The following is a 14,804-nucleotide window of genomic DNA, read 5'->3' as shown; positions in this document are numbered from 1 at the left end:
GTCTCTGTGCACTGAACACCTTGTACTTCTGTGTCTTGCTCAGTGGTGGTCGGGCTCGGCCTCCTCACCTCGGCCGTGTCTCTGAGCACTGAATCCCTTGTACTTCTGTGTCTTCCTCAGTGGTGGTCGGGCTCGGCCTCCTCACCTTGGCTGTGTCTCTGAGCACTGAGCACCTTGTACGTGGTCGGGCTCGGCCTCCTCACCTCTGCGGTGTCTCTGAGCACTGAATACCTTGTACTTCTGTGTCTTGCTCAGTGGTGGTCGGGCTCAGCCTCCTCACCTCGGCCGTGTCTCTGAGCATTGAACACCTTGTACTTCTGTGTCTTGCTCAGTGGTGGTCGGGCTCAGCCTCCTCACCTCAGCCGTGTCTATTAGCACTGAACACCTTGTATTTCTGTGTCTTGCTCAGTGGTGGTCGGGCTCAGCCTCCTCACCTCGGCTGTGTCTCTGAGCACTGAACCCCTTGTACTTCTGTGTCTTGCTCAGTGGTGGTCGGGCTCGGCCTCCTCACCTCGGCCGTGTCTCTGAGCACTGAACACCTTGTACTTCTGTGTCTTGCTCAGTGGTGGTCGGGCTCGGCCTCCTCACCTCGGCCATGTCTCTGAGCACTGAACACCTTGTACTTCTGTGTCTTGCTCAGTGGTGGTCGGGCTCAGCCTCCTCACCTCGGCTGTGTCTCTGAGCACTGAACACCTTGTACTTCTGTGTCTTGCTCAGTGGTGGTCAGGCTCGGCCTCCTCACCTCGGCTGTGTCTCTGAGCACCTTGTACTTCTGTGTCTTGCTCAGTGGTGGTCGGGCTCAGCCTCCTCACCTCGGCTGTGTCTCTGAGCACTGAACACCTTGTACTTCTGTGTCTTGCTCAGTGGTGGTCGGGCTCGGCCTCCTCACCTCGGCCGTGTCTCTGAGCACTGAACACCTTGTACTTCTGTGTCTTGCTCAGTGGTGGTCGGGCTCAGCCTCCTCACCTCGGCTGTGTCTTTGAGCACTGAACCCCTTGTACTTCTGTGTCTTGCTCAGTAGTGGTCTGGCTCGGCCTCCTCTCCTCGGCCGTGTCTCTGAGCACTGAACCCCTTCTACTTCTGTGTCTTGCTCAGTGGTGGTCGGGCTCGGCCTCCTCACCTCGGCCGTGTCCCTGAGCACTGAACCCCTTGTACTTCTGTGTCTTGCTCAGTGGTGGTCGGGCTCGGCCTCCTCACCTCGGCTGTGTCTCTGAGCACTGAGAACCTTGTACGTGGTCGGGCTCAGCCTCCTCACCTCTGCGGTGTCTCTGAGCACTGAACACCTTGTACTTATGTGTCTTGCTCAGTGGTGGTCGGGCTCAGCCTCCTCATCTCGGCCGTGTCTCTGAGCACTGAACCCCTTGTACTTCTGTGTCTTGCTCAGTGGTGGTCGGGCTCAGCCTCCTCACCTCGGCCGTGTCTCTGAGCACTGAACCCCTTGTACTTCTGTGTCTTGCTCAGTGGTGGTCGGGCTCAGCCTCCTCACCTCAGCCGTGTCTCTGAGCACTGAACCCCTTGTACTTTTGTGTCTTGCTCAGTGGTGGTCGGGCTCAGCCTCCTCACCTCAGCCGTGTCTCTGAGCACTGAACCCCTTGTACTTCTGTGTCTTGCTCAGTGGTGGTCGGGCTCGGCCTCCTCACCTCGGCGGTGTCTCTGAGCTCTGAACACCTTGTACTTCTGTGTCTTGCTCAGTGGTGGTCGGGCTCAGCCTCCTCACCTCGGCGGTGTCTCTGAGCACTGAACACCTTGTACTTCTGTGTCTTGCTCAGTGGTGGTCGGGCTCAGCCTCCTCACCTCAGCCGTGTCTCTGAGCACTGAACCCCTTGTACTTCTGTGTCTTGCTCAGTGGTGGTCGGGCTCAGCCTCCTCACCTCGGCCGTGTCTCTGAGCACTGAACACCTTGTACTTCTGTGTCTTGCTCAGTGGTGGTCGGGCTCGGCCTTCTCACCTCGGCCATGTCTCTGAGCACTGAACCCCTTGTACTTCTGTGTCTTGCTCAGTGGTGGTCGGGCTCAGCCTCCTCACCTCAGCCGTGTCTCTGAGCACTGAACCCCTTGTACTTCTGTGTCTTGCTCAGTGGTGGTCGGGCTCAGCCTCCTCACCTCGGCCGTGTCTCTGTGCACTGAACACCTTGTACTTCTGTGTCTTACTCAGTGGTGGTCGGGCTCGGCCTCCTCACCTCGGCCGTGTCTCTGAGCACTGAACTCCTTGTACTTCTGTGTCTTCCTCAGTGGTGGTCGGGCTCGGCCTCCTCACCTCGGCTGTGTCTCTGAGCACTGAGCACCTTGTACGTGGTCGGGCTCGGCCTCCTCACCTCTGCGGTGTCTCTGAGCACTGAGCACCTTGTACTTCTGTGTCTTGCTCAGTGGTGGTCGGGCTCAGCCTCCTCACCTCGGCCGTGTCTCTGAGCATTGAACACCTTGTACTTCTGTGTCTTGCTCAGTGGTGGTCGGGCTCAGCCTCCTCACCTCAGCCGTGTCTATTAGCACTGAACACCTTGTATTTCTGTGTCTTGCTCAGTGGTGGTCGGGCTCAGCCTCCTCACCTCGGCTGTGTCTCTGAGCACTGAACCCCTTGTACTTCTGTGTCTTGCTCAGTGGTGGTCGGGCTCGGCCTCCTCACCTCGGCCGTGTCTCTGAGCACTGAACACCTTGTACTTCTGTGTCTTGCTCAGTGGCGGTCGGGCTCGGCCTCCTCACCTCGGCCGTGTCTCTGAGCACTGAACACCTTGTACTTCTGTGTCTTGCTCAGTGGTGGTCGGGCTCGGCCTCCTCACCTCGGCTGTGTCTCTGAGCACTGAACACCTTGTACTTCTGTGTCTTGCTCAGTGGTGGTCGGGCTCAGCCTCCTCACCTCGTCTGTGTCTCTGAGCACTGAACACCTTGCACTTCTGTGTCTTGCTCAGTGGTGGTCGGGCTCAGCCTCCTCACCTCGTCTGTGTCTCTGAGCACTGAACACCTTGCACTTCTATGTCTTGCTCAGTGGTGGTCGGGCTCGGCCTCCTCACCTCGGCGGTGTCTCTGAGCACTGAACACCTTGTACTTCTGGCCTCCAGGGAGACTGCGGCTCTGGGATACGGCAGCACTGGAGGATATCGGCTGCCGGTCGCTTCTCATCTGATTCTTCTTGTGTCTTTTTCTCTTGGTTTTTGCTCCTGGTGATTATATTATTATTATTATTATTATAATTATTATTATTTGCTGTGAACCTTTTGCTGTTCTGTGATCGCCCCAATATCTGACAATCTCAGGAGCGGCCTCCTCTGGAGACTGGGGACAATCTGGGACTTTTTAAAGTCAGATAAATCTATTTTTTTTTTGGACCATTTTGTCTGATCCTAATAATTCTGTACACCCTGATAAAGGGCGGGGCATCCTGAGGCCACACCCCCTCATTACACAAATACACATCACCTGATCTGCTGCATCCAATAAACATTCAGCTTTATACAGTGTGGAGGCTGAAAATCTCCAGAAAATTGGTGATCTGGTCACAATCCTCAACCATTCACCAGATTCCAGTTATCAAGGGATCCTATGATCCCGCTTTCTATGACCCGCATGCCCATATAGACGGCTTAGGAGGGATGACACCACAGACAGACGCCTTTTAAGCCAGCAGACTTGCAGATGTTTTCTTGCTGCCAGCGGTATTTTTTCCTGAAGCGGTTTTGCTGGGGGTCTCGCTGGGGGTCTCGCTGGCGTAACTCCATCTCTGCCAGCGGCTTTTTTTTTTTTTTAAATAGTTTACACTATAATTAGTGAGCAGCCTCCCTCCAAGCGGAAGAATAAGCGCGTCGGTTCTTTTAACTGCTTCACAGCCGTTAAATAAAGTAACAAAAGACGGAACAGGTGCACAGCAATTTTATTTTTGCATTGCTGTGCATTATGTTTGCTTTTCTGCTGCGCTTTTTTAGGCAGATTCCAGCCGGAATCCAACTGAAAAAGACGTTTTGTTCACGTGCCCTTATACATTTCACACCTATATTCTGAAAGCTGCTTGAAACCATTTCAGTGTGGGTATAAAAGCCGAGGAAGAATGGGAGACGGCACCTGCTTGTCACGGGATTACCGCGACAGAGAGGAGCCAGAAGACAGCAGAGTCTGATTCCTCTCACTCCTGTACTCATTAGAAGCCTTTCCCCTTCATATTAAACGGTGCAGGTTTATTTTAGCAGTGCAGGGGTTAATCTGCTCAGTTGTGAGCTCCTGGAAGCTTACAGGCTCTCAGCTGTCTAGTGTTAGCCACTCCAGGCTCCTATATATACTGGGCTTTGGCAGGCTATCATTGCCAGAGCGAGCTTATGCTAGGAGTGGGGTGGAGAGTTGTTATTTGAGAAGGCGTTTGGTGGATTTCAGCTTAGACTGTTGTGTGGTTTAGGTTGCGTGTTAATTCTATTCTCCCATTTTGGTTTGTTCCCCATCCTCCACTTCCCGATGTTAACCTCTGTTGTTTGTGTGCATATATTTGTATGACTGGTATTTTCCTTTAGCCCTGTGTGTATTACCTTGTTAGTCTGTTTTGTGTATTGCCATACACTACTACTCCCCTATTTCCTGGGGTGGGGAAGGGAACAAACTGAGGGCGGATTGAGGAGCTCAGACAAGGTACGTGACCCCAGCGTCTTCACCTTCAGAAGTGATCCAGGGAACAGGACGAGCTAGGGCGCCCCTAGCATTAGGGATAGGATAGGAGCTCCTGTCCCCGGGATACCCAACAACAGAGTCGTTACACTACTAATATCTAATCACCATAAATGAAGATGTATTGTTAATTAACCTTGTATCTGTTATTACGCTCAGTCTATAAAATGTCCATGATGAACATTGATTATGGCATAACAACATGTTCTTGGTAACTGGTGAGAATTGGACTCGTAGACATTAATATAGGAGAGGGCTCTTTACATGCGGCCTTATTATGATAATTGTTTTTTAAATATTGTTGTCTTTATATTATGACCTATTATATTGTGTCGCTCGGATAGATACTCCTGACAATAAGTCTTTAAGTTTTATTTGAGAATTTCTTTTTTCCAGGTGAAGTTGAGATGAGAGCCTCCAATGGACATCACCATTTCTCTCCTTGTTATGAAGTCGAAAACAACAGTTTCAGACGAGTTAATTCAGTAATTCCTAAAGAAACCGCTGTCTGTCACAGCGGAGAACTGTCCACCGATACTGCTGGCCCCAGGTCACTTTATTTTTACGAAAGGCCATTTTCATGTTCAGAATGTGGGAAATATTTTAGTCGCAAATCGAATCTCATGAAGCATGTAAGTATTCACACAGGGGACGAGACGTTTTTTTGTTCACACTGTGGAAAATGTTTCAGTCAGAAATCAAACCTTCTGAAACATGAAAGAAGTCACACTGCGGAGAAGCCGTTTCCATGTTCAGAATGTGGGAAACATTTCAGCCATCAATCGGCCCTATTTGTACATCAGAGAATTCACACAGGGGATAAGCCATTTTCGTGCACTGAATGTGGAAAGTGTTTCAGTCGGAAGCCACATCTTAAGGAACATCTAAGAATTCACACAGGGGAGAAGCCGCATTCATGTCCTGAATGTGGGAAATGTTTTAGTCATAAACCACATCTTGTGGGACATCTTAGAGTTCACACAGGGGAGAAGCCGTATTTATGTTCAGAATGTGGGAAATGTTTTAGCTACAGATCGGGCCTGGTGTATCATCTGAGTACTCACACGGGGGAGAAGCCGTTCTCATGTTCGCAGTGTGAGAAATGTTTTGTCTACAAATCAGATCTTGTCAAACATGTGATAACGCACACTGGGGAAAAGCAATATTCATGTTCAGACTGCGGGAAGCGTTTTAGCCATAAACGAACTTTTATTAAACATCAGAAAACTCATGAATAAAAGAAGCCATTTTAATGTTTAGATTGTAGGAAATGTTACAGGCCGCTCACAATTGTAAAAGTAACATGTGGCCCGAGGTTGTCGTGTCGAAAAATGTCTTCTGGGACACTTTAGAGAAATGGACCCACGACCAAATCCATGTAATGCTGAGCTGTGAATGCCCCTGGAATAAAGATTTTAGAGATTCGGCTACTGTACATTTTGCTACCCCACACCATAATCCCGGGGGTACGACTGGTGTGACGTTCTTTTTTTTATTAAGGCTGCTTCATAGCGTTGCTCATGTGGTCTCCAGACCAATCTTTGGCTATCATCGAATCAAAGATAAAAGAAGGACTTATGAAGACAAAAGACCCCCAATGCCATCTTGCTCTCTACCCTGATAACTTTTGAGAGTAGTGGGTGACCAGTGTTGTACATGTAGATGGATGTGTGGCTCATAGCCCAAATGTTATGCAAATGGCTTTTTGATGGTTTGTGTAGTGTCTACAGAAACCATCAGAAGGTGTATGCATGACATTTGGGCTAGGAACCACACATCCGGGGTCAGATCATGGGGCACGCAGCCACTGAATCGCTGTCACCCTGTTCTATTTCAGAAATGCAACAGTGGCCTTTGATGGGGTTTTTGGATCGATATCATGTTGGAAAAGTGAATGCCTACCAAGGGCACGGGGTGACGGCGGCATTTTCTCCGTCAATATATAGCAGAACATCTATAAATTCATGATCTCCTCAATGACTTGTGCCCTCCGACACCAGCAGCTCATGTGCCCCCCACATAAGGACACGGCCACCGCCAGGTCTTACTGTAGGCATCATGCACTTAGAAAAATTAATTTAGAAAATTCCATGGTGCCTACAGTGAAACAGGAAAAATATATCTTTGAATCGTGTAACCCAACAGATAGAAAAAAAATATTAAAATGTGAGAGTCCTCATTGGTTGATATTTTTTTTAATGTAATGTAACAAATACCTCCCACGAGGACTCAAATTTTAATATTTTTCTACAGGGAATAAAGAGGAGGGAGACTCCGAAGGGACAGACCCTAGAAAGCCAATGAAGAAGCGTGAGGGGGATTTTGAAAGTATAATACAGACTATTCTGATGCTTTTGGACCCCACAGGGTCACTAGTGATGGGTCATTGTTAAATATTAATTATGGTTGTCCATTTTTACTCTCAACTCTGTACTGGGTATATTTGCTGACATGACATTTAGGTTTTTCTTGTACGCTTGGCATGGGTGGAAGTCGCCATATGGACTTCCAAGAAAGGACACAACGGGTGTTATGTAAGACATAGATATTGCTACAGGACATTAAGGCTTGTCACCCTTCACTTGGGACCCTCGTAATTCGGGGGTCTCTACGCTCAGGAGATGTGCTCCTGGGGTCTACTATATCCTGGACTTTGACACTAATGGATAAGCAGTTGACATGTGCTTCTGTGGACTACTGTAACTTGGAAGGACACTCATGGACAAGCAGCCGATAAAACTTCTACATAGTATCTAGTGAAGGATGGATGAATAAACCACAACCAATTTATGAACTAACCATGGGATTAATTCACATATTTGTATTTTGTTGCAATGATTCTTTTTAAGGACAATACAAATAAACCACTACATTTTTTTTATTATCGTGATATTTTCTTTGGAGCATCGCATCTGGTAAGAAGTCCTGAATAAATAAATAAAATATACAGGATATGTATATTTAACAGTCATTTGCGAACAATCCATGACAAAGAGACAACTCTCTGCTGAGATCAACTAGAGCCAGAGCCTCAGTGAAAGCCACTACAGTCTCTTAATGGTTTTCACTGGGGGTAAAAGGATGAGACTGAAACCCTGCCCACATGAACATAGCCCCACCCACCTATCAATTTAATTAGCTGGCTGTAAGTAGTATATTGAAACCTTGTAGCTATAAATAAAGGGGGTATTTGACAAAGTGAACATATAAACCTTTAAAACAATATTTATTAATCTCTATTAAAAACCCCAAACCCTGTGCAGTAAGAGTGTATAATAAGATACTAAATGTGTATGACCACAAAACTGATATACGTAGATACTCAATGATATTGTCACGAGTTTACCATGGCAGAGAGGAGCCAGAAGACCGCAGCGTCTGAGTTCACATACTCCTGCATTGAATAGAAGCACTTCTCCCTCTCATTAAATGGTGCTGTTTTTTTCAGCAGTGCAGGAGTTAAACTGCTCAGCTTTGAGTCTCTGTAGCTTCCTTCTTGGAAGTTCTCAGCTGTGTAGTATCAGCCACTCCCCTCTCCTATATAGTCTCTGCTCTGGCAATCTGGATTGCCAGTGTTATGTCTTGTACAGCCTGGTGAGGAGTGGAGGATTCGGTGTTCGGTAGAGGCGTTTAAGGAGAGTTGTTCTGTGCCTGTTGCTTGGTGTTTTGGTTGTGTGCATAGTCCAGTCCTCTTCTATTTTTGTTTACCTTCCTAATCCTTTTGTTTTCCCTCTGTTGTCTGTGAGTGCATATTTTGTATGTTTGGTATTTTCATTTATCCCCGTACGTCCTTTCATTGTTTGTCTGGTTTGTGTATTTACATACACTATTTCTCCCCACTTTCCTGGGTGGTGGAGGGGACAGATAAGGGCTGTTTAAGGAGAACAGGAATGTATGTGGCCCCAGCATCTTCACCATCAGAAGTAACCTGGGAGTGGGGATAGCTAGGGCGCCCCTAGTGTTAGGGACAGGGTAAAAGCCTCTGGTCCCGGGTTATCAGACAACAGTATTGTGACAGATATGAGTCTGTACAGAGAAAGTGAATAACTCCAGTAAACCTATATATCTCAAGGTCCTCTAACCACATACACCATCGATGTCATCTACTTAATGAAATACATGAAAAATAGACCTGAAGTGCTTATAGATAGTAGACCTATAAATGATGCAGAGTGGATGATAAGCTAGGAATACTAAATGAAAGTACTTTCTGAGGTCACATCCGAATAAACCTATGAAACCCTGGATAAATACCTAGGCTGATACTGCCTGGCCACGGAGGTTGGCACTCTAGATATGCAAAATGCGGCGCCCCCGCTCAATGATGGCTCTTCCTTACTCACTCTAGTTGTCCCTACTCAAACCAACTTATACATAATAGATATGTTTTTGCTTATAAAGTACACAAGAAAAAGGGTGCATGGAGAGCCCATCATAGTAGTTGTAAAAAGATGATAAGTTATCATAGATTGCTCGTTAAGATGGTTGTCTCTCTGCCTCAACACGTTTTCAATTCTGGTAGGTTCATCAGGAGTCTGGATAACTGCGATGTGATGTGGATGGTCACAGGTCCATTCTAGTGTGCCTGAGCTTGCAATGGCTGGCCTTTAAATATGGCTTCAAACAGGAGTAGTGATCAAATATACATCCACTCAGAAACTTACTGACCCATGCTATAGATCTTCTCTGTCGCCAAAGACCAATATGCGCATGTCCAGAGGGGTGTGGACCTCCCTTTTAATACTAGAGGTCGGAAATCCCTCGCTCTGTGAGCGCTCATGCATAATCAACTTGACGCTGGAACGCAATCACCCCTGGAACGGTGTCATAGCGCAGAACAGGAAGTCGCCACCCGCTGCGCTCTCGATACGCAGCTAGATATCTTGGTGCAACTTACTGCTCGGTGCAGGATCAAGCTCTTTGTGTAGACGTGCTCCAAGCTGGAACGCACAACAATGCACATCATAGAGATCAAAATATTTATCTTATATTAAAGGTATGGATGTCAGTCCACAGTCTTGATGATCATGTTCTCCTTATTGTACATGATACGGTTTCAATTTAAGATACCTCCATCAGGAGGATGGGGGAGGGGGTGCCGTACAATCGGGATGTCAATGTTACAGGCTATTCGTGATATTCTCTTTGGAGCATCGCATCTGGTAAGAAGTCCTGAATAAATAAATATACAGGATATGTATATTTAACAGTCATTTGCAAACAATGGTTTTCACTGGGGGTAAAAGGATGAGACTGAAACCCTGCCCACATGAACATAGCCCCACCCACCTATCAATTTAATTAGCTGGCTGTAAGTAGTATATTGAAACCTTGTAGCTATAAATAAAGGGGGTATTTGACAAAGTGAACATATAAACCTTTAAAACAATATTTATTAATCTCTATTAAAAACCCCAAACCCTGTGCAGTAAGAGTGTATAATAAGATACTAAATGTGTATGACCACAAAACTGATATACGTAGATACTCAATGATATTGTCACGAGTTTACCATGGCAGAGAGGAGCCAGAAGACCGCAGCGTCTGAGTTCACATACTCCTGCATTGAATAGAAGCACTTCTCCCTCTCATTAAATGGTGCTGTTTTTTTCAGCAGTGCAGGAGTTAAACTGCTCAGCTTTGAGTCTCTGTAGCTTCCTTCTTGGAAGTTCTCAGCTGTGTAGTATCAGCCACTCCCCTCTCCTATATAGTCTCTGCTCTGGCAATCTGGATTGCCAGTGTTATGTCTTGTACAGCCTGGTGAGGAGTGGAGGATTCGGTGTTCGGTAGAGGCGTTTAAGGAGAGTTGTTCTGTGCCTGTTGCTTGGTGTTTTGGTTGTGTGCATAGTCCAGTCCTCTTCTATTTTTGTTTACCTTCCTAATCCTTTTGTTTTCCCTCTGTTGTCTGTGAGTGCATATTTTGTATGTTTGGTATTTTCATTTATCCCCGTACGTCCTTTCATTGTTTGTCTGGTTTGTGTATTTACATACACTATTTCTCCCCACTTTCCTGGGTGGTGGAGGGGACAGATAAGGGCTGTTTAAGGAGAACAGGAATGTATGTGGCCCCAGCATCTTCACCATCAGAAGTAACCTGGGAGTGGGGATAGCTAGGGCGCCCCTAGTGTTAGGGACAGGGTAAAAGCCTCTGGTCCCGGGTTATCAGACAACAGTATTGTGACAGATATGAGTCTGTACAGAGAAAGTGAATAACTCCAGTAAACCTATATATCTCAAGGTCCTCTAACCACATACACCATCGATGTCATCTACTTAATGAAATACATGAAAAATAGACCTGAAGTGCTTATAGATAGTAGACCTATAAATGATGCAGAGTGGATGATAAGCTAGGAATACTAAATGAAAGTACTTTCTGAGGTCACATCCGAATAAACCTATGAAACCCTGGATAAATACCTAGGCTGATACTGCCTGGCCACGGAGGTTGGCACTCTAGATATGCAAAATGCGGCGCCCCCGCTCAATGATGGCTCTTCCTTACTCACTCTAGTTGTCCCTACTCAAACCAACTTATACATAATAGATATGTTTTTGCTTATAAAGTACACAAGAAAAAGGGTGCATGGAGAGCCCATCATAGTAGTTGTAAAAAGATGATAAGTTATCATAGATTGCTCGTTAAGATGGTTGTCTCTCTGCCTCAACACGTTTTCAATTCTGGTAGGTTCATCAGGAGTCTGGATAACTGCGATGTGATGTGGATGGTCACAGGTCCATTCTAGTGTGCCTGAGCTTGCAATGGCTGGCCTTTAAATATGGCTTCAAAGAGGAGTAGTGATCAAATATACATCCACTCAGAAACTTACTGACCCATGCTATAGATCTTCTCTGTCGCCAAAGACCAATATGCGCATGTCCAGAGGGGTGTGGACCTCCCTTTTAATACTAGAGGTCGGAAATCCCTCGCTCTGTGAGCGCTCATGCATAATCAACTTGACGCTGGAACGCAATCACCCCTGGAACGGTGTCATAGCGCAGAACAGGAAGTCGCCACCCGCTGCGCTCTCGATACGCAGCTAGATATCTTGGTGCAACTTACTGCTCGGTGCAGGATCAAGCTCTTTGTGTAGACGTGCTCCAAGCTGGAACGCACAACAATGCACATCATAGAGATCAAAATATTTATCTTATATTAAAGGTATGGATGTCAGTCCACAGTCTTGATGATCATGTTCTCCTTATTGTACATGATACGGTTTCAATTTAAGATACCTCCATCAGGAGGATGGGGGAGGGGGTGCCGTACAATCGGGATGTCAATGTTACAGGCTATTCGTGATATTCTCTTTGGAGCATCGCATCTGGTAAGAAGTCCTGAATAAATAAATATACAGGATATGTATATTTAACAGTCATTTGCAAACAATGGTTTTCACTGGGGGTAAAAGGATGAGACTGAAACCCTGCCCACATGAACATAGCCCCACCCACCTATCAATTTAATTAGCTGGCTGTAAGTAATTAGCATATGTCGCCTAAGTGCTCACCACCCGCCTTCTCAATTCCCTTGTAATCTTCCCGACATAGTCAAGGGGGCATGTGCACGTGGCCTTATAAACCACCCCAGATTGCTTACAATTGCAAAAATCACGAACTGAGAAGATTTTACCTGATGAAGCACTTTTAAGGTTTTACATGGATCCATCCATTCACAAGTGCAGCATTTCCTGCACCTAAAGTATCCACAGATCTTTCTGTCCAACCAGGTCCCTGCCTTCTGTGGTCTTTCGTACAAACTGAGCACTAGCCGATCACTGATGGACCTTCCTCTTCTACAGGTGATATTAGGCGTCAGTGGGATTAGCCCCTTGAGATTTGGGTCTGCTAGTAGAGTTCTCCAATGTTTTTTAAGAGTGCGATACACTCTATCAGCCTATTGAAGGTCCCAGTGACCCTAATATCGTTAGTGTCCTGCTTCACTTTGGGGTTATAAAGAAGAGAACGTCTGTCCATTCCTAGGGCATGAGAGTAAGATTGATCAAGGACCTGGTGGGGATAGCCCCCCGTCTTGGAATCTACATTAAAGATCGGTTGCCTGGACCCTGAAGTCACCCATACGTGACAGAGAAACAGTCCCTTGGGTATTCCTTTCTTCAAGGCCAGTGGGTGGTGTATGTCCTACTTTAATAAACTGTTGATGGCTGTGGTTTTTCGATAGGTGCGTGTATTCAAGTGACCGTCTTCCTTCATCCGCATGGTGGAATCCAGAAATGTGATCCTCCTGGTGTGACATTCATATGTGAACCTCAGACCAATTGTATCGACATTGAGACAATCAATAAATGATCGAAAAGAAGCCACTGAGCCAGACGAAAGAATAAAGATGTCATCAATGTATCTGGCCCAGAGGCTGATATGTGAGTGCCACCATCGGTTTTGTTCCCCTAACAATGATGTTTTCTGACCAGGAACAGGTTAGCATCCGTGGGAACACAGAGGGTCCCCATCGCTGTACCCCTGAGCTGGTGGAAGTACTTTCTATCAAAGATAAGATAATTGTGTGTAAGGGTAAAAGACAGGAGAGATTGTAAAAACTGGTTGTGGTCCGAGAAGTCAATTTCTCTGGTCTTGAGAAAGTGTTTCATTGCCATAAGTTCTGCCTCATGTAGGATACTACTGTAGAGGGCCTCCGACGTGGAGGCCAGGATAGTGTTGCCCTCCACAGTAATATCCTCTAGTTGGGTGAGAAGATGAAGTGTATCCTGAACATAGGATGGGAGAGTGGTAATGAATGGATTTAGTACCTTATCAATGTAGATACCTTCATTTTGGGTGATAGACTAAATACCTGACGCTATCGGGCGGACCTTCAATGGGTCAAGGCCCTTACGAATCTTTATTAGGGCATAGGATGTGGGTATGATTGGTACATCCGGTACTAAAAATTTGTACTCGTTATCTGAAATGAGTGCTTTCTCTCTGGCAGCCTCGAGGATATCAATCAATTCCCTAGTGTAAGTTCATGTTGGGTCAGATGTTCATGCCTCATATCTACTTCGATCATTCGGGAATGAGTAGCACATATTAAGATATTTCGAATGGTCAAGGAGTACAAGGTTACAGCCTTTGTCTGAAGATTGTTGGTTTCGGGTTTGTGAAGGTCAATGGATTCTTCCTCGGAGAAGTTGGAGGCCTGACATGGGTTCTAACATGGAAATTTTCCACAAATCATCCTCCACCAAGTAGGCAGGTTTTTTGGCCGCGTATGGGTAGTGTTTCGACTGTGTTAATTTAATCTTAAATGTGTGTTCACGTGTGATGAACACATATTTAATAAAGGATCTCTTTAGGATCCAAAAGAAAAACCTAAAAAGACGAACCGGAATATAAGTTGGTAGGCATGCAACATGTAGGCGCATGTTCACACTGGCCACTAAACAGACAAAGCTTAACATCAAAACAAAATGAGCAAATATCCTGCAGTAAAGAAATAGCAATAGTGCATGAAAATAACATAGGCTACTTAGATAACATAATTTTGATCAAAAAAAGTAATAGCCATCCTACCACGTCATGGTGACCCTATTTGGGATAGTCCTAACCTCTGGTGTTAACACCTTACCCTGTGTTAAATGACATAAATGTGAATAAAGGCTGAGCAGGACGAAGACCCCTAATATTGGACACCCAGTAATGGGAAGCTATATAAACGTAATATCCAGCTCAAAAAAAAAAGGGAGACCACGTCCCTATCTGCTCAGAGTTCAAAAACTTGAAATAACCTAAAAAGATGTACTGGAAAAAAGGTTAATATGTATACAGCCTGTAGGCTCATGTTCACACTGGCCACTAAACAGACAAAACCTGAGATAAAAACAAAATGATCACAAAATGACTCACATTGCTCTTTTATATCCTAAACACCTAAGATAAAAACACTCTTTTTGGTGAGTGGAGTGAAGTGATCCAGATCATCAAAAGAGCCGGACAGCCCATCACTAAGGGTCAACTCTTTACACAGCCCCATCCTGCAGCTCCTCACTCCTCTCATCTATACACAGCCCCATCCTGCAGCTCCTCACTCCTCATCTATACACAGCCCCATCCTGCAGCTCCTCACTGCTCTCATCTGTACACAGCCCCATCCTGCAGCTCCTCACTCCTCTCATCTATACACAGCCCCATCCTGCAGCTCCT

At 46.1% G+C, this 14,804-nt stretch overlaps 1 pseudogene; it reads left to right on the top strand.

Moving 5' to 3' along the window:
* The window catches only part of LOC141258601 (uncharacterized), a 130,502-nt pseudogene extending 122,978 nt beyond the window's left edge, over positions 1-7,524 (top strand).
* The last annotated feature ends 7,280 nt before the right edge of the window (positions 7,525-14,804 follow it).

This window comes from Phyllobates terribilis, unplaced genomic scaffold (genome assembly GCF_046119375.1).
Source record: "Phyllobates terribilis strain yellow unplaced genomic scaffold, ASM4611937v1 Scaffold_3__8_contigs__length_932513732, whole genome shotgun sequence".
In the NCBI taxonomy this organism is placed as follows: domain Eukaryota; kingdom Metazoa; phylum Chordata; class Amphibia; order Anura; family Dendrobatidae; genus Phyllobates; species Phyllobates terribilis.
The sequence above is the reverse complement of the archived record's forward strand: the minus strand, read 5'-3'. Positions and strand labels throughout refer to the sequence as shown.